The sequence below is a fragment of the Misgurnus anguillicaudatus genome, chromosome 12, assembly GCF_027580225.2.
Source record: "Misgurnus anguillicaudatus chromosome 12, ASM2758022v2, whole genome shotgun sequence".
NCBI classification, from domain to species: domain Eukaryota; kingdom Metazoa; phylum Chordata; class Actinopteri; order Cypriniformes; family Cobitidae; genus Misgurnus; species Misgurnus anguillicaudatus.
In genome coordinates this window covers 12,521,869-12,544,510 of record NC_073348.2, presented here as the reverse complement: position 1 = coordinate 12,544,510, position 22,642 = coordinate 12,521,869, and the positions used below count along the sequence as shown (strand labels likewise).

At 37.2% G+C, this 22,642-nt stretch overlaps 1 long non-coding RNA gene across 1 annotated transcript; it reads right to left on the bottom strand.

Moving 5' to 3' along the window:
• Positions 1-6,675: 6,675 nt before the first annotated feature.
• On the bottom strand, positions 6,676-14,097 carry LOC129447567 (uncharacterized). The gene is made up of 4 exons (XR_012372473.1): positions 13,866-14,097; positions 13,124-13,383; positions 7,845-8,005; positions 6,676-7,748 (listed from the first exon to the last, which is right to left on the bottom strand). It is a non-coding gene; the product is annotated as an uncharacterized lncRNA (long non-coding RNA).
• Between the last annotated feature and the right edge of the window lie 8,545 nt (positions 14,098-22,642).

Below are 22,642 nucleotides of genomic sequence, written 5' to 3'. Positions count from 1 at the left end.
TCAAATGTATCTCGGCTGGCTTGAGGGTGAGTAAATCATGGAGTAATTAAAATTTTTCACTGGTGTATCGTTTTAAGTGTGACATGAATTTACACAGAAAGGGTCAGTTTCTCAGCGCCGCGCAGCGCAGCATCGAGTCGTGTCTAGGACAACTCGGAGGTATCCTACAGCAGAAGTGCACAACAAATAGCACAAGCTTAGTCAGATAGCATCTACTTCAAAATGCAAAATATACGTTAGCAGCCAATGTTAATCGTTAATGATTTGGGACAAATATGATGTTATTTAATGTTAAAATATGTGAGTGGCACTCTGTGGCGCGACAGGGATTTGACAATTTCGACAACTTCCTGAGTCGTAGCTGGGCGTGGCGTTGAGCTGCACATCCGGTGTGCGAACCCCCTTTAGTTATATTAGAACATTTAAGTAGTTTTTTCAAACACACCTTTCAAAAAGAACAGTACTGGATGGCCAAAACCATGTCGCTGATAAATGTTAGATGTCAGTGCGAGATGGTTTTTAAATTAAGCTCTGCCGTTTTTCCGCGCTGAGCGTCGAGCGTTGAAAGAGATTCAACTTTGGATGAAATGCTCCGCTCGTCAATGTCAGTTCTCACATGGCCGTCCAATCACAGTGGAGGAAGGGTGGGATAAATATCACAACAACCATCCGGCTCACAGCTCAAGTATCACAGTTACCAAAGTGCTCAGCTGAAGAAAGCTGGAGCTCAGCTGGAAAAAACAGCTGGTCTTCGGCATCCTCCAGGCGTTTTCAGCCGGGTAAAAAAGCTTTGGTGTGTCCCGCCCCTAAGGCAGCTCAAATGTGCAATTTAGTCTGAGACAAGGATAAACCCAGTTTGGGAAACCGTTCCAAGGTGTTTAAAATCAGTGTTTGTGCAGATTAATTTGTGAGCGTGTGACCGTCCACTCTGGTGGGAGCTTATTCCAGTCACAAACATGTTACCGTATCGTTCAAACAAACCTCCGTTACTAATTCTAAAATGACCAGTGACAGAATGGTATAAACGGTAAAGCGGTTCCATGTTAATACTGGTGAAACGGCTGAAAAAGGTTATCAGCAAATCGAAAACCAGAAAGAACTGTTGTATAAAATTATTTATATAATGTAAAATAAAATTATTAATTTAATGAAACAACATAATATAAACTTTCTGTAAGGCAATACTCCAGAATTATACAAATGCCCTTATAATACACTACAAAGCATTTAATGCATGCTTCATAGAAAGTGTTTAAATTCTTTAAATTCTATTCACTCCAGTGGTGCGCTTCCTTAATTTAAACACAAGTTTGTTTCAGCTTACAATAAAGATTTCTGAATAGGTTACATACTGGAACCTTACTGAATTTTATATCTTTGTATTTTCAGCCATCAGATGAAATTGAAGACATTCTAAAAGGCACTCATATGGACATTTTAATCATAAGTGAGGAGCCATGTGAAGATGTGCTTCCAAAGGAAGTAATTGAAATATTGCTCATTCTCGAAGAACGTCCGGTGGTTACTGATATCTCGGATGTCCCCAAGGTATTTGGACTCCTAATTGAATCTAGTTTACGCTGTTGATATCAACTACCCCAAACACAAGAGGTAAACCTTTAAGGCTCTATAAAAATGTCTTATTAACATTGGTGGAAGCAGCTGTTTTTTAAGTATTTATGGTCTCTGCAAATTCTGCAATGTTTGTGTCAAGTTATGATATTTAAATGTTCATTTATGCACTTCAAGAGATGTTTTTTTAAATGGAAACAAATTGACTGTCTCTTTATTATATGATGTAATTTATATATTAAAATAGTACAACAAACTAATTTTGATAATTTATTGTAAACTCTCTTATTTCTGAAAACTCTTTTTAAAGAAAAAATCTTAATCAACTTAACCCAACACAAAAAAGTTTCTCTTAACTAGAAATTATAAGGCAATTGCGTTACAAATGTTTTTTTAGTTTAATCAACTCATCACTGTAACAGTGGTGGCCGGTGACTTCTTTTTTTGAGGGCGCACAATGCGAAGTTGGTCACAACATGTATGTAGCTTGTCACGTTGTGTGTGGTTCGTAATTTCAAAATATGTGTTCTGTGCTTTGAGAGATCGTGTGTGCATCACATGTCTTGCCAAAATAAGTGCCTGCTGCAGGCGCCTCTAAAGGGTTTATGAAAAGAGACACTCGCGTTTGCCAGATACTTGCATAATCTCATGCGTAATCAGAGTTTAATGTTAAGGGGGTGTCTTGCGTGTAAACGTGAGCGTCTATTATCATAAACGGTTTTGACACAGGCATTTATTTTGACAAAACACGTGATGCACACAGGATCTCTCGACACGCAGGACACATATTTTTGAAAAGGGAACCACACATATGATACTCCGAACACTTATTTTGAATAAGCGCATCCTCGGATGAGGAGTCACGAGCCGCCACTGCACTGTAAAAAATGATTATGTGCCTTAGTAAATTTAACTTTAAAAAAATGAGTAAATTGACAAATTAACACCTTATTGAGTAAAATGATGTGTGTTAACTCACTCAATGAGCAATAACTGTGCTAATGCCACTACTGAGACCAGTCTCTTCTTACTTGCTCAACATCATATAGTAACAAATGAAAAAAGAATAAGTTTTACATGATTAAATCAGAAAGATTCCATTAAAGAAGTAACCCTTTAAAAGTACTTAAAAATAACTTTACTTAGCAAACTTAAGTAAATTCTACTTATTGTTTTTTTGTTAATTTAAATCAGCCATTGTAAGTATATTTTACTTAATTTCACAAGTGTGAAATTTACTTGAAAAACCTGACTGCAAAAACTTGCAAAAGAAAAATGAAGTAAATTTAACTTAGTTTTTTTCAGTATATTGTTAAGTTAAAATGGCAAATATTTTTATTTGTTACAACAACACAACATTTGTTAACTGGACTAGAAAGTAATACTTAAAGGCAGGGTATCTAATTTTGAAAAATGCTAACGGTAGCCGACTAGCAATGAAATCACAATCCCACCCTCCATTTAAATCGCCATCCAAAGTCACGCTTCCCCAAAACACATGAACATGCACAGACCAGACGTCCACATCCCATCTCTCATTCACCAGTGAGAAAACTTTGTAGTCCAAACAAATTGTTTTTTTACAGTGTGGGATTGTTTGATTTGTGGTTCATTCATACTGCCAATGATTTTCCGGAATCTGTGTGTGCATTCACACACATATCGTAAAGATCCCGTAAAGACATGTGACGTATTTTTCTACAGCGTCGGAAGTTTGCTAAATATTCTTGATTTCTCTTATGAAGAAACCCCCCGGGTGCATTTTAGTTTATGACAAGTTCATAAGAAGTGTGTTATGCGCTGTTCTGTCATGCTAGTGAAGATCTCAGCTTCAGCGTGAATAGTGACAAGCTCCTTGATCTCTGCCTTAGACTAGTTTGCTGACATTTCTCGTTGTGAATGTTGATCTGCGTTTAAATATCTGTGTCAAAGAGCTGAACCATAACTTCTTGTTGCGATGACACACGCATCCTCACTACGGCACGCCCCTTACTGCACTGTTTCTGCGTCTTGTTCACACAGAATGCCCTCGGTATATGTTTCGGCAGTGTTACTAGGTCCGCTTTACGGAAACGTTCACACAGAAGCCTCTCTGACAATTTTACGGAAATTTTCTGGGATCAAAGTGCTGTGTGAATTAGGCTTCAGCAATCAAGTATGACCAAAACAGACATCATTTTATGCATAAACAAAACCTACATCAAGGAAATAAATAAAACAAATTAACCCAAGACTTACGATCAACAGATACTTGTCTATACTGTATGTTTAAAGAGATTTCTGTTGGTTTTTATGTTTTTTTATTCAGATAAAACCATCATTTGATTTATATTATTGAATTCTTTCAAGATTTACTTCACAAACTACAGCATAAACAAATGGATCTATTCTTCAATGCTTCAATGCTTGTTTGAGTCTTTGATGGACAGCCCCTATGTCTTGAGCAATAGCTGTGTTGTTTTCCTAACAGAACATCACCACTTGTAGTTTGACAAACTCATTACAGCATACTTGTGGGATTAGTCTCATTAGTTTGTTTGACCTAGTTCTTTGGAAAAGTATGTTTACTTTTTCCCGTTAAACATCTTTATAATCAAAGATGTCTTCAACTTTGCCCAATCCTTTGTCATGCAGTATGCTTGGAAACCATGAAGACATTATAGCTCATTGCCTTTATCTCCAGTTTATTTAATCTCACTCTGACCAGATCCCGGAAGTTCGCCAACCTCTCCTCCTTATGACCTCGTCTTTCCTCTAGAAAAAGCCGATATGATGACAAACTGCAAAAAACCTAGTTTGTAATCAATATTTTTGTGTTGTTTTGCACTAAAAATATCAAAACATCCTTACAAGAAGATAAGTTTACTTAATAAACAGACTAACAAGATAGCAATACTTGTTTTCACATAAATCTAACAGGTTTATGCCTAACATTGTTAAGAAACAAAACATTTCTTAGACGTTTGCTTTTGAAGAAATATACAGGTGGATTATGTTTTTCTATATAGATGATTATTTTTACACTAAACAGTATTGGACAGAGCGTACGTGTTTGTTTACTAATGCATTGAACACAAAGTCCTATCAGCTTGAAACTTGACAGTTTATGGAAATCTTGTTAAACCCAGCTGGAATTCAGATGTTCCTTTTCGGGATGCTGTTTTGCAAACTTTAGAAGAAATTTAACCTCGGATCAACTGATTCACTTGCCAAATATGTCCATCATGTTGTGAAGACCTGTCATGGAATCATGTTGTTCAACGGTCTGGTGCAAAAGCAATATTTTTTGTACTCTTATCAAGTGAAAATTGGTTTATATGGCAACAACAAAAGTGGTCCATTGACATATCTGTGGTTTGTTGCCATGCATTTTCAAAACTTGTGCTTAAGCAATTTAATACTAGCTTTTGTTTTGGATTTAGTGTTTATGTCTGGCAATGATTTGATGTAGGAATCCATTCTTTTGTGTGTGACGTCACACAACGGTTAAATCCTAAGGAAGTGACTATATTTGTGTAGATGATGTTGGTTAATTTGACAGTTTTTAGAGATTAGTTCATTGTTTGTTGTCAATCAGAGTATCTTCTAAGTGAAATAAAAGGTCCAAAACACACAAATTGGCCTGGGTATGTAAATAAGGACACCATTATAATAAAAAAGTTTATATATGTTTGTTACTAACTTTTAAGGGCCCAAAAGTGTGGCTAAATGAAGCCCACACACACTTTTTGAAAGGTAGTTTACTCACTGTTTATTAAATTCATCTCTAATGCTCAGTGGGATGTGTTTTCAATTATTACTCTCCCTAACACGCATACACACACACGCACACACACGCACACACACGCACACACACACACACACACACACACACACACACACACACACACACACACACACACACACACACACACACACACACACACACTAGGGCGCCTGTAGAACGTGTGTTTGCTTTCGTGCGAATGTGACGTCACAGCATCTCTCTCTCTCTCTCTCTCTCTTTCTCTTTCTCTCTCTCAGCTGTATCTTCTCTGATTAACGGGACAGAAGTGAATTATTCTTGCTCAGATGCCGTATATGCGCGCGAGTCCGAGGAAATAAAATGAATATTCAACACAGCCGTGGACTAAACAGCGCTAAAAAACAACCAAACCATCCTCTTTAAACAGACCGTGTTTTTGGAGCTTTAAGAACTTTTTAGTGGGATTTACGGTTCAGTTTTGGAATAACTTTGTTGGATTTCACTGTCTACTGCAAGTAAGTATTTTGCTTCAATATCTTAAAGGTAATTATGAGATATAATTTCTAATCTTGTTTCTAATACATATTTTTTATTGCGTCATTAATTCACATTTATACAGACACATGGTCTATTTGCTCATGAATAAAATAAATCTGGTCATTACTTACTACAACTTTAGGTATGCATTTAAGTAAGTAATTTTATCAAGATCGTGCTCTGCTTTAAAACAGTGAAACGCGATTATGCAACTTTCTGATCTCAGAAACAGTAACGCGTGGCAGTGCTCGACAGATGAGGCTGGGGGAGTAAAAGAAGGGTCACTATTTACTTACAGCATCTCACTATAGTAACACCTCTATATTAGATTAGTCATGCATGCATTTGAATAGGCATTTTGATCTCCTTAAAAGTTTTCTTGGAGTAGCCTATGGATTTTTGGGTGTATGCATAGGTGCCACCCTGTTCCCAGAATGTGTCAAAAGTTCTGTTTGCTCCATTTTACAGTAATACCTCCCCCATTCTCCTCGCACAGACATAACAGTAAAACATGATAACGCGTTTCAAACAAAAGAGAAATTGTTTCATACTTAGTGTCTGTAGTGAATCAGGTCTGTTATGCATTTAGATTGATGGCATTCAAACATTCCTGGTCCTTCTGGCGGGCTCTCAATAAACACGCCTTAGTAGGCTATAATGTATTCCAGTACTGTCAGGATTCAGGTCACTGCTTACCTTACTGAAGTGATGTGACGCTGTTTAAACATTTTAGTCTATCATTGTGCTGTAGTGAGAACCTGATGAGTAGATATGTTTGGTCTTTACAGTGCACAGTGTACGATTAAAATGAAGGATATCTTTTCAAGGACAGTTTTATTTATGATCATTTCATTGGCTTGAACCATGAATTGGTCACATTACCAAAAAAAACTAAAATTGTAACCACAGGAATTAAACAGCACAGTGCATTTGATTATTCACAATTAAAACATGAATCAAATATATTCACACCAATGTTGTTTTTAAATTTTAAACAAGAGATTTTAGCATTTAGGTTAAATTAACAAGTTCAATTGTCAGCTTTATTCTATGAGGGTGAACTATACTCCATGTAAAGTTTGAGTTAACTAGTATATCATGGTGTATCCTAAGCCAAAGTAATAGATTTAGCTCTAATGGAATGACTATATTGATCATATAAATAGGTTCAGTGCATCATGCTTTAAATGCATTTAAATATAATTATTTTTGCGGCAGCAAATTACTTGAAGGAAAATAAGTACACTTTACATTAAACAAAGTGAACATACAATGCATTGTGTAAGGGTGAGTTCAAACAGTCCATTGGTTGCTCTGTTGTGTGCTAGAAAGCAGACAGGAAACTCTCCCCTTTTTCAAAAAACACATGGTTCTCCATCGCCTCCCAGGTCAGGACTGGGTGCAGCTGTGGAGCGGGGCAGTCAGTGCTGGTTACTGCCCTTCCTGCTATGTGTCAAACCTGCTGAAGGGAGATATCAAACTATAAAATGTGTTCAGTGGCCTTTAATTAAATGCAATGGTGCTTTCTAAGAAAAAAATTGGGCATGGCAGGTTGGCCCTTGACTTGGAGTAGGTGGCTGTGCTCTATTTTGTGCTATTTAATGTCCACCTGACTAGTTGAGGGCGGGCAAGGCGTGAGGTTAGGTTAGAAGTTACAATTTAGCAAAGTAATGCATTTAGTTCAGCTGTACATTTTGTAATACTTCACTGTCCTAAGTGAAGGTTTGTTGCTGTGTCAGACTGTTATTTTTGGATCCTTACTGTGAAGTTTACCGGATGAGGTACTGTACTATTAACCAAAAATGTAAAGGTTGTGGTAAATTTCGTGTAGATTCTTTTGCTTGCAGTTAGAGTGATGCATGGGAAAACACACATACCAAAGTCACATCTGAAACTAAAAAGAAAAAACAGATATAGAAGATGAAGCCTTTATGTCTAAAACCATTAAGTACTTCAACCAAAAATGTCAATTCTGTCATAATTTACTCACATTCATGCAATCCCAGATGTATGACTTGCAATTGCACTGTTTGACGAAGAGTTCAATGTGGCTGGCATGCATGACTTGAGTGGCTTGCTCAGACCACATCAGAACATAAGACCAGTCCAGAATTTGTGCTGTTGGATCAATGTTTTGCTCAGTCATTCTGTCTTGGAGAAACCGAATTGCAATGAGTCAGGATTGGATGGGAACTCAGTTATTTTCAGTAGTAGTGTTGTCAAAAGTATTCATAGTTTGGTACTATAAACTGCCAGGTCAGCCCAGCTCAGCCCATTACTGATGCATTGTCTGATAGGGAGTAGGCACTTTTTAATAAAGAGTGGTAATGCTGTGGCTCTGAATCCATAAATGCTTATGAACAAGAAAGATGCAAAGAGCTGAGTACAGAAATTCCTGAAGATTTGAGGCAGATCAGAAACAGAATGATTAGTGTAAAGTTTTGTCGTAAAAGCAGGAAACCCACTGATTTATTGGAGTTCAAGCAAGTGAATTTCAGGTTGCATTATGAATGTTGTTGTATATTTTAATTTTAATGGATTGAAAGCCAAGTCAAGTGCCCTTAATTAACTATTTAAAGGGGTCCTATTATGAGATTTTTTTAAAGATGTAAACTAAATCTTGGGTGTCCCCAGAGTGCGTAATCGAAGTTCTAGCTTAAAATACCCCACAGATAATTAATTACAGCATGTTAAAAATGCCACTTTGTAGGCCTGAGCAAAACTGTGCCATTTTGGGGTGTGTCATTTAAAATGCAAATGAGAGGATGAAGTGCAAACACTGATCACAATGATGGTGGTTTGTTGCAATTGAAACTGTGAATTATTTTCTCTCTCTTTCTCTCTGTACTAAATGGATGTGCCGTGGCTGGATACTGCAGATAAAGAAGGCGGTATTATCCTATTCTGACATCACAATAGGAGCCAAATTATAATTACCTATTTTTTCACATGCTTGCAGAGAATGGTTTACCAAAACTAAGTTACTGGGTTGATCTTTTTCACATTCTCTAGGTTGATAGAAGCACTGGGGACATAATTATAGCACTTAAGCTTGGAAAAATACTTTAATTAAATACTTTAATACTTGAGGCAGAAGTAATATGTGTATGGCTGCAGTCAGAAAAAAAACAGTTTTTGGCTGCCACTATGATTTTATGTTTTTTTTTTTTTTCGCAGATTGATTACCATTTGTATTACTGAAAACTGCAAATATTATGGTTAAATAATGTTACTATAGTGTAACAGTGTTGAATTTGTCTAGTATGATTTTACTAAAAATATAATAGTTAAAAATGACTACTGTAGTATAACAATGGGTTTGCATAAGGGTGGATTACTTCAATAGCTTTAAAAAGTCCTTAAAATTAAAGAAAAGTTTGGATACTAAAGACTATTGTTCACATTTGTGTTCTGAGTGAAACTATGAATGACGGCATTTCTTTAAAACTAGAAAATATTTGACTCTTAGGGGCCATTCAAACGAAGACGTGTTTTTTTAACATATCAGCGTTTCGTCCAGATGGATTCGATCCAAATCTTAACCAGACACCCCTTGGGGTTTTGTGTACATGGAATATATTCTGTATATTTTGTAATACGATGATGTCGTCACCCCACGTCTCGACCCGTTTCAGACACGGCTATGTCACGTAACAAAAACAACAATGGCGGATTACATGCTTGTGTTCATGCTGCAGAAGGTAGCTACCTTTGCTACTACGATGAGGAACAAATTATTATGGACAACAACAAGGTTTATGTGCATACTCCAAGTCCTCTTCTCCATTATTTATTGTATCTCTGTGGAATTACAGTGCCATGTACTGGTCTGGCATGTATACTACATCGATTTGAGTCGGTTTCAGTGGTTTTGTGTATACGCAGAAATTTCTTGAGACGACACAGCCTTTTTTAGAATGAGAAAAAAAATGATTGGATATGGAAAGCTCTGGCTTCATGTGAATGTGGCCTTACCCCCCAGCCACATTAGCTACAAGAGACAGAGCGACAGGCTACCATTCATTTTCAATGGGAGTGGCCGTTTGCCAGTGACAAGCTCGCCTCTGCGCCAAGCAAGGGGGAGCCAAAATAGACAAGGCGGCTATTTTATGCAAATGCTGAGGGATGCGACAAAGCGACTGCCAATCGGAGTGTAGGGGCAGCGTGACGTAGGTCTGTGGCGCGAGAAAAAATTCAAGATGGCGGAAAATGCGTATTTCTGTATATATCTGATAAAGTTGGCATTTTATCTCATATATCTTTTTACTTTTATCGAGAAATAAATACTTTAAAATCCAAAAACATCGTTCTTGTAACTTAACAATACCTCTGAAGTGACTTTTGATACCGCTTTTAGATACTAGCCAAGGAACGCCCCATCAAGCGAGTGCGTGTCGCTCGGTGTCGTTCACTTTTGTAGCCAATGTGACTGTAGGGTTAGTGTGATTTGTTTGTCACTGTTTTTTCTCTGGGTTGCTTTTGACAGTGGGGTGATGCAATTGATGCATTTGTTTCAGCTCATTGTAGCAACTGTTGTTCACATTTGGCTTTCATAACAGTTGATTTGATACTCATGTGAAATGTTACTCATCTGCAAGTTGCTTTGAATGAAAGTGTCTGCTAATTGAATAAATGTAAAATAGTTTAAACCTTTGATGTAACTCTTCAATTGTATTTAAATGTGTTACAGTCTATTTTAGTCCTTGTCTGTTTTGTTCATTGTTGTTCTTGTCATTACCAGGGTTACAGGATTTGTTTCGAGTTGACAAAACCAAACCAATGTGATCAAACTTTGTCAGTACCATAAAGCAGCTTAACACCTTTCACCTCAGGCTTTGATCCTAACCTAAGATTAGCACATGGATATTCGTGACATCGGCACCAAACAACAATAACATTCAACATAAATAGATTGAGATCTGTAGATTTCCAAAGTAATCATTTCTCAAAAATAATGCACACATAATAAGCATACAAAAATGTTTAACAGGCAAGGAATATTATAGTGCTTCTCGTCTGTTGTCAAAGTAAGTGAGATGTGTTGGAGAAAGTTTGCTGATACTGTAGATGATGCTAAATGTGTTAATGTGAAAGTTTAACAAATACATGACGTCATGCTAAAGTGACATAATATGGTGAATGTACAACTGTTTATTGTCCATTACTAGAAACTCTATCTGGAGTGCTCATCACACAAGTTCCTTGTGCACATTAATCATGGTTTTAACTACATTAACCAGTTTTGTGTTTTCTTTGTAATCAACACAAATTTATCATAGTGTTCTTGCTCAGTGTTGTTTTTGGCAGCCCTTTTAGTTTTAGTCTTTTGGACAAAAATGCTTTTTAGTTTTAGTTAAATTTTAGTCACTTATAAACTTGATAGTTTTAGTCGACGAAAACGCAAAAAGGTTTTAGTCAAGTTTTAGTTGATGAAAACGCAAAAAGGTTTTAGTCAAGTTTAAGTCAATTTTAGTAAAAAAAGTCTTTAATAAATTTATTTAGGTTAAAAAGTAGATACATGTAAAACCTAAAGCTTACCCTTAAAGGAATAGTCTACTCATTTTCAATATTAAAATATGTTATTACCTTAACTAAGAATTGCTGATACATCCCTCTATCATATGTGTGCGTGCACATAAGCGCTGGAGCGCGCTGCGACGCTTCGATAGCATTTAGCTTAGCCCCATTCATTCAGTGGTACCATTTAGAGACAAAGTCAAAAGTGACCAAACACATCAACGTTTTTCCTATTTAAGACGAGTAGTTATACGAGCAAGTTTGGTGGTACAAAATAAAACATAGCACTTTTCTAAGCGGATTTAAAAGAGGAACTATATTTTATGACGTAATAGCACTTTTGGGAGTACTTCGACTCGGCGCAGTAACACCCTCCCTCTCCCATTATGAGAGTGAGAAGGGGAGCGGACTTTTCAGGCCATACAATATAGTTCCTCTTTTAAATCCGCTTAGAAAAGCGCTCCGTTTTATTTTGTACCACCAAACTTGCTCGTATAACTACTCGTCTTAAATAGGAAAAACGTTGATGTGTTTGGTCACTTCTAACTTTATCTCTAAATGGTACCATTGAATTAATGGGGCTAGGCTGGGTGCTGTCGAAGCGTCGCAGCGCGCTCCAGCGCTTACGTACACGCACACAGATGATAGAGGGATGTATCAACAATTCTTAGTTAAGGTAATAACTAGTGATGCAACAATACACTTAGTTCACGGTTCAATACATATTTCGGTTCTTGTTCGCGGTTTACGGTTCGGTTTCGGTTCTGATGCCATGGCCTATTAAACTGTTTTTAATTATTCTATGCTTAGGTAACAGGAACATTGAGATGTTAAGAAGCAAAAATACTGGTTTTAATTGCAGTTCTCTTTATTTTATGTAAATGCAAAAATCATCTTACATATTTCTAGTGTACTGATACAACAATATAAGATATAATTAAATAAAGACATATAAAAATCATATCCTATTAAAACTGGGGAACATGTGAATTCATTACATTACATAAATTGGCCATTTTATATACCTGTACTTAGTAAATTAAACTTTACTTTGTAAATGAAGGCTATACCTTACTGCACTACTGTTAAGTCCAACATCATGCTGTCTGTGTAGAAACCAAAAATGCGTTCCTCAAACAACATTACTGGTGGGATTTATTTTAGCATCATGCGCATTCTCTTCTTGAGTTAAACTTTTTCAACTTGCGCAGAAGATGTGTTTGAGGCAAATAACGCGCGTTTGCATTAATAACAAGCCCAATTTGCGTCATTCGCATTGCCGCACGCGAATTTGCATCTTTACATTGATGTTGTATGTAATCTACACGCACAAATAATTAATCCACACCTCAGATTTAAAAGACAGTCGTGCTGCTGCTTTTTGTTGTCGTACTTCTGTTGGGTGTGTGTGCACGCGAATGAAATCTGACACCAGCATTGCAAGCAGAGTTCAACGCAGCTAGCGCACAGTGACTGGATATCAACTCGCTGTGGCGTTTATAAGCGTGCAGATCACGGGCATGCGCACATTAACAAAAGTGCAGGGAATATAAAACCGCAATTCACCTGCCCGTATTGGACCGTGGGGGTCGAACCGAACGGTTCAATATTGTATTGAGAATTGTGGCATCCCTAGTAATAACATATTTTAATATTGAAAATGAGTAGACTATTCCTTTAAATGTGTCACAAGCCGATTGTCAAGTAAAATTGAATGTATATGATATGTTAACAGCGTGACTTGTTAGTTACCTTTAAAAAAAATATCAGCGTGATGAGCCTTCAGGTGCCGCTTGAGGTTGGTGGAATTCTTCCCACCTAGTTTGTGGCCACATTTACCGTCGTCTCCCAATATGCATTCCGTTTTTCTTTCTGATGGATTATACTGAAAGTATGTCCATAAATCATTTTGTCGTTTCCGTTTATTGGCATCACCGCCACGATCTTTCGAACTCGCTACAGGTGCAGGTGTGTTGTTGTTGTGTGAAATCTGGTGCGCGGCATGGCAGCATCTGGGTAGGATAGGAAGCGGAAGCATTGCTGATTCTTTTGAGCTAAAAACAGACAGATTTCACGCAAAATAGGCAGAAATTACATGCATTGTGAACATCAGACTTAAATCTTTTTTGTCCGTCGTGTCTCGTCAACGCAAACTCGAAAGCGTCTCGTCATGTTTTTGTCACATTAGAGCCATTTTAGCTAGTCATCGTCACGTTATCGTCATAAAAAAAGGTGCGTCAACGAAATCATTTCGTTATCGTCATCGTTGATGAAAACAACACTGGTCCTGCTATAGTAACCATAGTTCAACCATGATATTCTTATTAAAACTATGATAATACAAATGCTAGCAATCCACCAAAAACATTGTTGCTACCCTTTTACTACAGTATAATAAAACCTGGCCCACTTAAACCTTTCAGCACTGCTTAAAGCTGAGATATTATCATGGTACACAAAACCCAGGGTTAGCACAAACTAATTCTAAATTTACCTGGCTAGCCAACGAAACCCGCTGTATGGTACAGGCCCCTATTCTTGGTTAGTTCTTGTTTGTGTTATACGTGTAGTTTATGTTGTTTTGTTCCTGTCTTCTGTGGTTTCCTGAGTATTTTTTAGTATAGTGAAACTATAAACAGCTCTGTGTGTCCGCCTTGAATTACACACACCAAGACATGGCAAAATGGCATTTATGATTTAATATAGTTTTACAAGGTTCTGTGTTTCGCAACATACTTTTGTTGTTTATTTTCCTTTTGATTAAGTAATATAAATCTACAATTCTGTTTTTAAAAGGAGGATTCAGGATTTTAAGGGCGTCATTGAAATGGCCATTTGGCTGGTTTCAATTTCAGTGAAATTTTCGAAAAAAGCCTTGGTCAGGATTATGCAACCAGCAAACATTGTACAATTAGATGATCGGAAACAAGCCTTTTGGTAGGATATTGCTTGAAAAGCACAGAAACATAGCTTACAGTAATTCACGCCTTAATTTAATTAAGCTTTTTGCAAGCAATGTTGTTCACGTTACAGTATAACACGATTTGTGGCAGCTTTTTGTAGTGTGTGTCAGTTCATTAAGTTTTTGTTTATCTATAACATGTGCTTTGTGGAGTCATATATTAAAGTTCTTAAACTTTTATTTAACATGTTCCAAGCAACACATTAAACTCACAACACAACTTCGTGCCTTAACACTTAAAGGTGCCACAGTATAGCAAGTATTTGATGGTGATAAGGTCTTCTTGATACTTAGCCCAGATGTAATTGATACAATACAGTACTTTGTAATCTGAGTGTTGTTTTTGATTAGGCAGTTATTATATTTTTTTTCAAAGGAGCATGTAACCAGCAAACTTTAGTTGTTTATTTATTTATTATAAATACCATTCTATGGATATATTCATGCCGAGAACTGGTTAAACTGCACACAAGTTGGGGAAAGACAATTTGGCATCTCCAAGTCACCCAACATGCATGTCTTTGGACTGTGGGAGGAAGCCAGAAGTACCCGGAGGAAACCCACACTAACCCAGTGAGAACATGCAAACTCAGAAATGCTAGAAAGACCTTTCGATGGGGCCCCGACATTTATTCTTGCTGTGAGGCAATAGTGAAACTTTTGTTGTGTAGTGCCAGTACAAAGTGTAGGTGTGAGGGGTCCGTTTACCCCTGTACATGACAACATTTTTATCTAAAACTGGAAACTTTTTAGGAGTTTTGGCTGTTTGTTTACATAGCAAAACAGTGGGATGAGCGTTTTCAATGTGTGTTTTCAAAGTTTTTTTTAAATGATACCTTATCAGTTACCTGCACATGACATAAACGCAAATGTCTATAAAAACCCATTCGCTGTCTCTGCTTAAATGTAGCTATAAACAAAATGTTAACTAAAACACATATTATTTTATAACGGTACATTTTTGCCATATGGAAATTATTGTGACCCTCACTGACACATGTTTTCTGAAAAGCCCTTAATCTGTTACATTAGTATTTAGATAACAAGATCTACTGTAAAAATATATTCTTTAAGAGATGTAGAACATCAAGGAAACAAATAGAAAATTATGAATAAAATAACACCAAAATAGCTGACTGAAAAACTATAACAAACAACAATTTGCTTAAAAATCTAATCAAAAAGTTCACTCCAATGGTATACATACCAAAACACAACAATAATTTTCTAAATATGCAAACTAAATATGCATTGTTTTAAAATGCTTACCGGAATCGTACAACAGCTTGCATGAATGAGGTTTTGTCCACACGAAGCCGGTGCATTCCCTATCCGATAATTTTTTTCCTTGTTCTAAAAAAATTATCCGTAAACACGAAACCACTGAAACCGACTGAAAGCGGTGTGGTATATATGTCGGACCAGTATGGGGCACTGTAATTCTGCAACAGATATACACTATACACGAAGAAGAAGACTTTGAGCATGCGCATAAACAACGTATGATGTTGTCCATTATCGCTTGTTGCTCACCACAATTGCATAGAAGCAATAGATTTTGCTGTAATAAAGCTAGTAGGCTTTAGTAGCTTCTGTAGCACGAACACAATCACGTAGTCCGCCGTTATTGTTGTTGCTGTTACGTGTGACGCTTCCGACACGTGATGTGATCACGTTTTCGCTTCACAAAATATACGGATTGGCTTACACACGAAACCGCAAGGGTGTCGATTTCAGATTTATCCACTTTAAGACTCGGTTTCAAAAAATGAAAGGTCTTTGGAAAGGTCTAAGCCTCTAGAATACAGATATTTTCAGTGTTTTATAAAATAAATTAAGTAGGGAGAGTAATTAATTCATTTATGATAAGAGTGCGCCTAAAACATTGATAATCCTACTATATGTCACTGTTCCGTCTACGAGACGCCTACTGTTGCTTCAGTTTTTTGCATATGAATTCGTATCTAATCATGACAAACTATATATCATTTAAAAGCTCTAAGAGTGTAGTTTTCATATATCATCACCATTTTGGGAATAAAATTATGTTATGAGAGTCAGTTTGTAAATGGTCATGTGGGGCCAACTTTTCATACATATTTATTAGGGGTGGCACAGTTCATAAAAAAAATCCGAACCGTTCGGTTCGCTTGTCTCGGTTCGGGGCGCGTGTGTGTCGTACGGTTCAACGGTTCATGGCATGCGCAATGTAGCCTCGTGCCCTGTATGTGACCTGATAGCGTGTGGCCCTTTCGCGAATAGCGCGAAAGAAGAGGTGACTGGTGTGGAGAGTGAGTGCTGCCGGTCGTGTTACGTGTATAAATGGCAAGAGGGAGAGAAAAAAAAGTCTGCCCGCAGCTGGAGGATGCGCCAGCGTCGTATAAGTTTGGTGTGTGGAAACATTTTTTTATTTCATGTTACCTATGATGACAGCGGAAATAAAACAATAGATAAAACTGCAGTCAATGGGGTGAATGTGTTCGAACAGCCACACGTGACAGCCTTCTCTCCGACCATTTATCTAATCTGAGGTAATGAACACTCTTTTACGTCTTTTCGTATTCAGCGCTATTTTTAGCCTTTCGTTGATAAAACGAAAGCGACTGATTTTTGCGTAGTTTCATTTTGCTAGCGTGTGAAAGTTGCGCGATCTTATTTCATAAACTGCCCCTTAAAGTAATCAGGGTCAAAAGTGGACAAAAGAGACGGATTTAAATATTACAGGTGTAAACGTTATGTTTCTCTCTCGTCCACATATACTCTGCATTATTTAAGCAGCCTCTCAGTGATAAATCTTAAAGCTACACTGAAGTTGGCATTTTGATAAATGCAAGTTATCTTTGTGTGCTAAAAATGCACACAAAGTTCATGTAGATGGCAATACACATTCTCTTTTTTGCCAAATAAATGAAAAGCATGTTGAAATCATCAATGTCTTCCCTCTCGGTGTGTCAAAATCTCGCCTGGCTTTCCTCAGGGATGTTCCCAATAATGTGCTTAAAGTCAAATTCAGTTTGTGCATGATTACATGATATAACTTTTTTTAATACTGTATCCTAAATTATGGATAATTAATACATTAATAAGATAATACATTTCTGGAGTGTTAAAAAAAATAACAACAAGAACCGTACTGAACCGAGAACCGTGACCATAGAACCGTGATACGAACCGAACCGAGGGTTTTGTGAACCGTGCCACCCCTAATATTTATAAGACTAAACCCCTCTCTATCCCCCCCATAGGAATGCATATTAATTATTATATATTCATAAAACTATATCCTATTATAAATCTTCAAAAACGTTGACAAACTATATATTGTTGGAAAGCTCTACGAATGTAGTTTTCATATTTTAAAACATTTTACCAGTAATAATAATGCAATGAGAGTAATTGAATAAATTGTGACAAGAGTATGCAGCAAACCGTTGACACCTAGTGGCCTTTGTTGGTAAAACGACTAAAAGAGTCACACAAACCACATTTTTTTGTGATTTTAACTTGAAATTTGGATCACCACTACTTGAGACATATGGCTTCAAGTTTACATTATTTATTTTTTGAAACATTTACATTTTTATGCTTTCATTTATAAATGTAATATATACTGCATTATTTTTAATTATTAAACATACATTTAAACTGCTATTAAAAAAAATCTGTTTAACATTTTCACCTCCAGACACTTCAGTGAAAAACCGTTTAAAACAAGACCAAGATTAGGCTTCTAACCCAAAAAATGCCAGAGTTACAGTTGTGTTCAAAATTATTCAACCCCAACTGAAATTGATTGTTTTGGCCGGTTTGACATTGATTTTGATCATTCAGTCATCCTGCTTACAATTACATCAAAGAGGCATGTGTAGGTCAGACAAATATAACATAACATTTATAATGAAATTAAATAAGTGTATTTACAAGATCACAATGAACTTAAAACAACACATTAAAACTTAAGACTGTTAAAAGAAAGGAATACAAGAAAACCAAACCTAAAACAATCTAAAAGTTCAAGCGTGCTAAAAGTCCAAATGTGCAAAGTGTTCTCCAGTGTATATACAATCCAATGATAGTGTAATCCACAAAAGATGTCTGGAAGGGTAAGTCCACAATGAAAGAAACTCCTCAATCCAGCAGTGGATTAGCTTTAGCATATGCTCCCCATGTGCTCTATGCTACTTCCTTTTATACGGTTACTTCCTGGTTCCTGTCATGTGATCACTCACATGACAGGTAAACCATATCAAAATAAAAGACATACACACAAATTAAAAGTAAGAGATAAAATGGAATAAAATGGCTAAGACTACATGTAAAACCTAGTTAAAACTCAAATATACATAAAACCATAATATATATATATTGAGCGGTTAAAACATGCGTCTTGTGTGGCAGTGTCACATGCATTGAAAATAAGAAAAAGAAAAGATTATGAAGGAGAAAATGTTTGGGGAGACTCCTCCCCGAACTTCCAGCTGCCCTGTATGTTGCTCTCTCATTGGCTGTAGGTCATTGTCAATGTTATTTTCAGTAAGAACACATTTTACACAGGCATTTTGAATAACAGAAAGGTCCAGATATCTAGCATGCCAGATATTTCACGGGTGTCGGCGACCCTGCTGCGATTCTCTCAGATCCTGTCTTTGATAGTTCATACTGTGTGATTGTCACTCACTTAAACGAGCACCGATTTGCCTGTGATTTGTCGGAGATTTCTCAAAACCTGTTGGCGAATCAAAATCTGGACTAAAATTGTGCAGTCTGAACTCGGCATTAACTTTGTGACGCTTTGTCTTTTCTGCTCTGGATGGATATCTTTTAACCATATCCATTTATCAAGACGCATGTAGATAGGCTCGTCAACTGTATTCAGAGCTGCACAGACCGACTGACAAAACTGACAGACAAATCAGACTGCGTGTTATGCTTTCGAATGGCTCTTGTGGCTCGATGCCACTCGTCAATTGGTATGTGAAGTGTCGCATGAAGTTAAGAGCAAGGGGGCCTCCTAGTATGAATGAAATGAATGAAGAAGTGACCTGATACAGCAAATGAAGATATATTCAATTATTTTGCAACTTCAATGCTGACAGCTAAATTTGAACTGCTGCTTACATTATTATATCATTATTTGCATACTGTTTATTAAGTTGTGCTGAAGATGTTTTATTTATATTTTCACATTTTTCTACATTTAGTGTCACTGTCCCCATAAATGCTTGCTTTTGTATGACGTATGGTGGACACAGATCATAGGGTACGCCACATTCATATTCAGCTTTGGTGCGTGTTATGGTCAAAACAAATGTTTTGTAGAGATTTACTTTGTTTGTTTTAGCTATTAGGGCAACTGCACCAATTATGCTTGTCTTTTTGGATTAATAAATATTAACTAGCCAGTTTTGTCACTCGCACTACCATTAGCTTTAGTGGCTCACCGGAAGTCTTACACAAAAAAAAGCTTAAAGATGTGGGCGGCACCCACATTTACGGCAACAATAAGGAGGATAGTCCAGGGTAATTTGTAGTAGTAAATTTACCATTGTACATCTAAAGAAAGTTGCTTGATGCTTTGCCGTCTTGATTGTTTGCATTTATTATTACTCTGTGGAGAACACGTGTAGTGCAGACCTGTACAGGGTTTTTTGTTGTTTTTTCCGTGTAAATATGTCTTGTACTGTACGTGAAATCTTCCAAAAACACAAGGAAAACGTTTTGGTTATAGTCTATATAGTATATTTGTTTCATATCTTTTGTTTTGTAGAATTGCCATTAGTCTTTAATGGACATGAAAACTTATTTATTATCCATATATTAATATCCACTACTTCATTACCTGATTTTCTGTACTTAGTTTCTATGACTTGTTAACAGCTTGCAGATGTCTTCTTAATTATGAGTATAAATTAGCAACATTATGGGCTGAAACACATTGGCAGCATTGCCTCACAGTACTTACACCAATGAGAACAATATATTCATTGTAACAATCCGGTTACATTTGCTTTTTGACAGGTGCAGAACAATGCTTTCATTGTATTCTTAAACAGGCAGGGGACCAATGTTGAAATGGATCTAAGATGGTGCTATTACTGAATCTTTAACCCAGAAACGTTTGTCTGTGTAGTATTACTATTGTTGTGTATTGTTTGTGTTTAATGCCATGTGGAAGTGATTATTATGGTCTTGTTCTGATTGATTTTAGCGTGAACAAAAATATGAATGGGTAAAAATATTTGTTAAAACAAACTTGTTTGCTGCTTAAATATGCTTCCACGATATCATTGAACAAACAGGCCAATGCAAGTGAAACCTATATTGATGGGTGTATTGGTTCATCGTGGTTACATGTATGTCTTTGGCAGGCACTTTTATTCACATAGACTAAAGGCGCACTCTCACTATCCAAACCAAACCATGCCCCAGCACGATTGTCCCCTCTTCCATACGCCCCCAGAAGCACGCACTCACACTGTACTTTTATAGATCCGATCCCGGGCGCGCTTTCGTCATTAGGATACGGTTGTTTTGAACAAAGCAGGAAGTAAAATGCTCTCTTAACACTGGAACCCATCGTAATGTTAAGTCTGTGTTTTTTAATCAGAGTCGTTTGGTGCACGATGACACACAGCCCTCTCACATTCCTTTCATATTGCTTAGCTGATCTGTCGCGTGTGCAGCACAGACATTAACGTAACCCTGCTGCGCAAATCATATGGTTTTAACTTGGGCTGCACGATTAATTGCATGCCATTGTCACGCGCATCTCGTTAGTAAAATCGGTTTCTTGATTAGTAATAAGTCGCCATCAGCTGCTTTCAGATGGATCGGCATTTGGGTTGGGCATTTACACAGAGGCGGAGGGGAAATCGCATTCATAACCGCGGATGAATCGGCTGCGATTATGAATGCGATATTTCCCCTCTTGTCAGTGAACTAAGGCTTTGTGTAGTAAATGTCGCTCCATCTGAAAGCAGCTGATGCCGATTTATTACTTATCAATGAACTGGCTTTGCTGACGGGATGCGCGTGACAGTCGCGTGCGATTTGTCGTGCAGCCCTAGTTTTAACGAAGGCAGGTGAAGGTGAGTGGTTGCGCAATTGACATATCTTTTTTAAAACGCACTCTGGCGCGAGTAGTGATCACACTGCTCCTTCTGCGCCTGAGCCAGCCCACCTCTGCAATCTTGCCACGGTGCGATTAACCAAACCTCGCCCTGAACGATCACTTTAGTCAAACAAACCAGGCTTTGGGGGTCTTTTTGCCCAAGCGTGGTTTGGTTTAGATAGTGTGAGTGCGTCCTTACAGTGTGTTCAATTTATAGCTGGGCAGTATATCGAGTTTTGGTAATATATTGGTATTTTTAACTAGCACCATCAGGATCTATACCAGTATGGTTTCATATGACCCTCCTTCTTTGCATCAGAAGCTGTGCCAGAAACATACACTGAGGTCAGACACAAGCTCAACCAGCTTGAATGTTGTGCAGCTGTATATTTTCAAACAGGGAGGAAAACCCTGTCTTTGAATTTTATTTTCATTATATGCTGTTTTAAGTTGACTGTGACATCCCACATGTGGCTTTGACTTGCATGTGAACATTTATTCCACTTTGTAGAAAATAAAGAAATATGAATTTTGGTCAGTTTTGTCCAGCCCTAGTTGAAACCCATGATCTTTAAGCTGCTAACATAATGATTTACCAGCTTAGCTACAGGAACACAACATATTGAAATGAATAAAATCAGAACTGCCTTCGCTTTGGTCTGCAAAAAAATTCAGAGTAAACAAAAAAGAGTCAATTGGGAAAACATTGTAGTATTAATTGTGCTATTAGGTCACGTGTTACATATATGAAACGCATATTTGCGGACAATAAACTGACACAAAGACATTAATTAGTATCATTCCACATACAACAATGTCGGGACGGTCCTCTTTCTCCACACTTGTAAACACTGGGGCGTAGTTTCGCATACGTCTTCAGTGACCTCTTGACGTGATGACATATTGCATGAGGTCGCGCTGGCGCGTCACATGACCTGAGATATATGAGAAGTTGTCGTTTAAAAGTGCATATTTTTTATTTCTCTTGTCAAAAATGACAATCGTTTAGATTTTAAACTGCATTAAAACTGTTACGTGTTGGGGTCCATTACAGTATTTTACAGACACTAGGACACATTTCTCAATACTTAGGCCACTTTTGCAAAACTCTTCAGACAGTGAGCACAACAGAAGTCTATGTGGGCTAAACTGAGGATCAATTATCATTGCTTTGGCACAAAATGCATTCAATGACTAC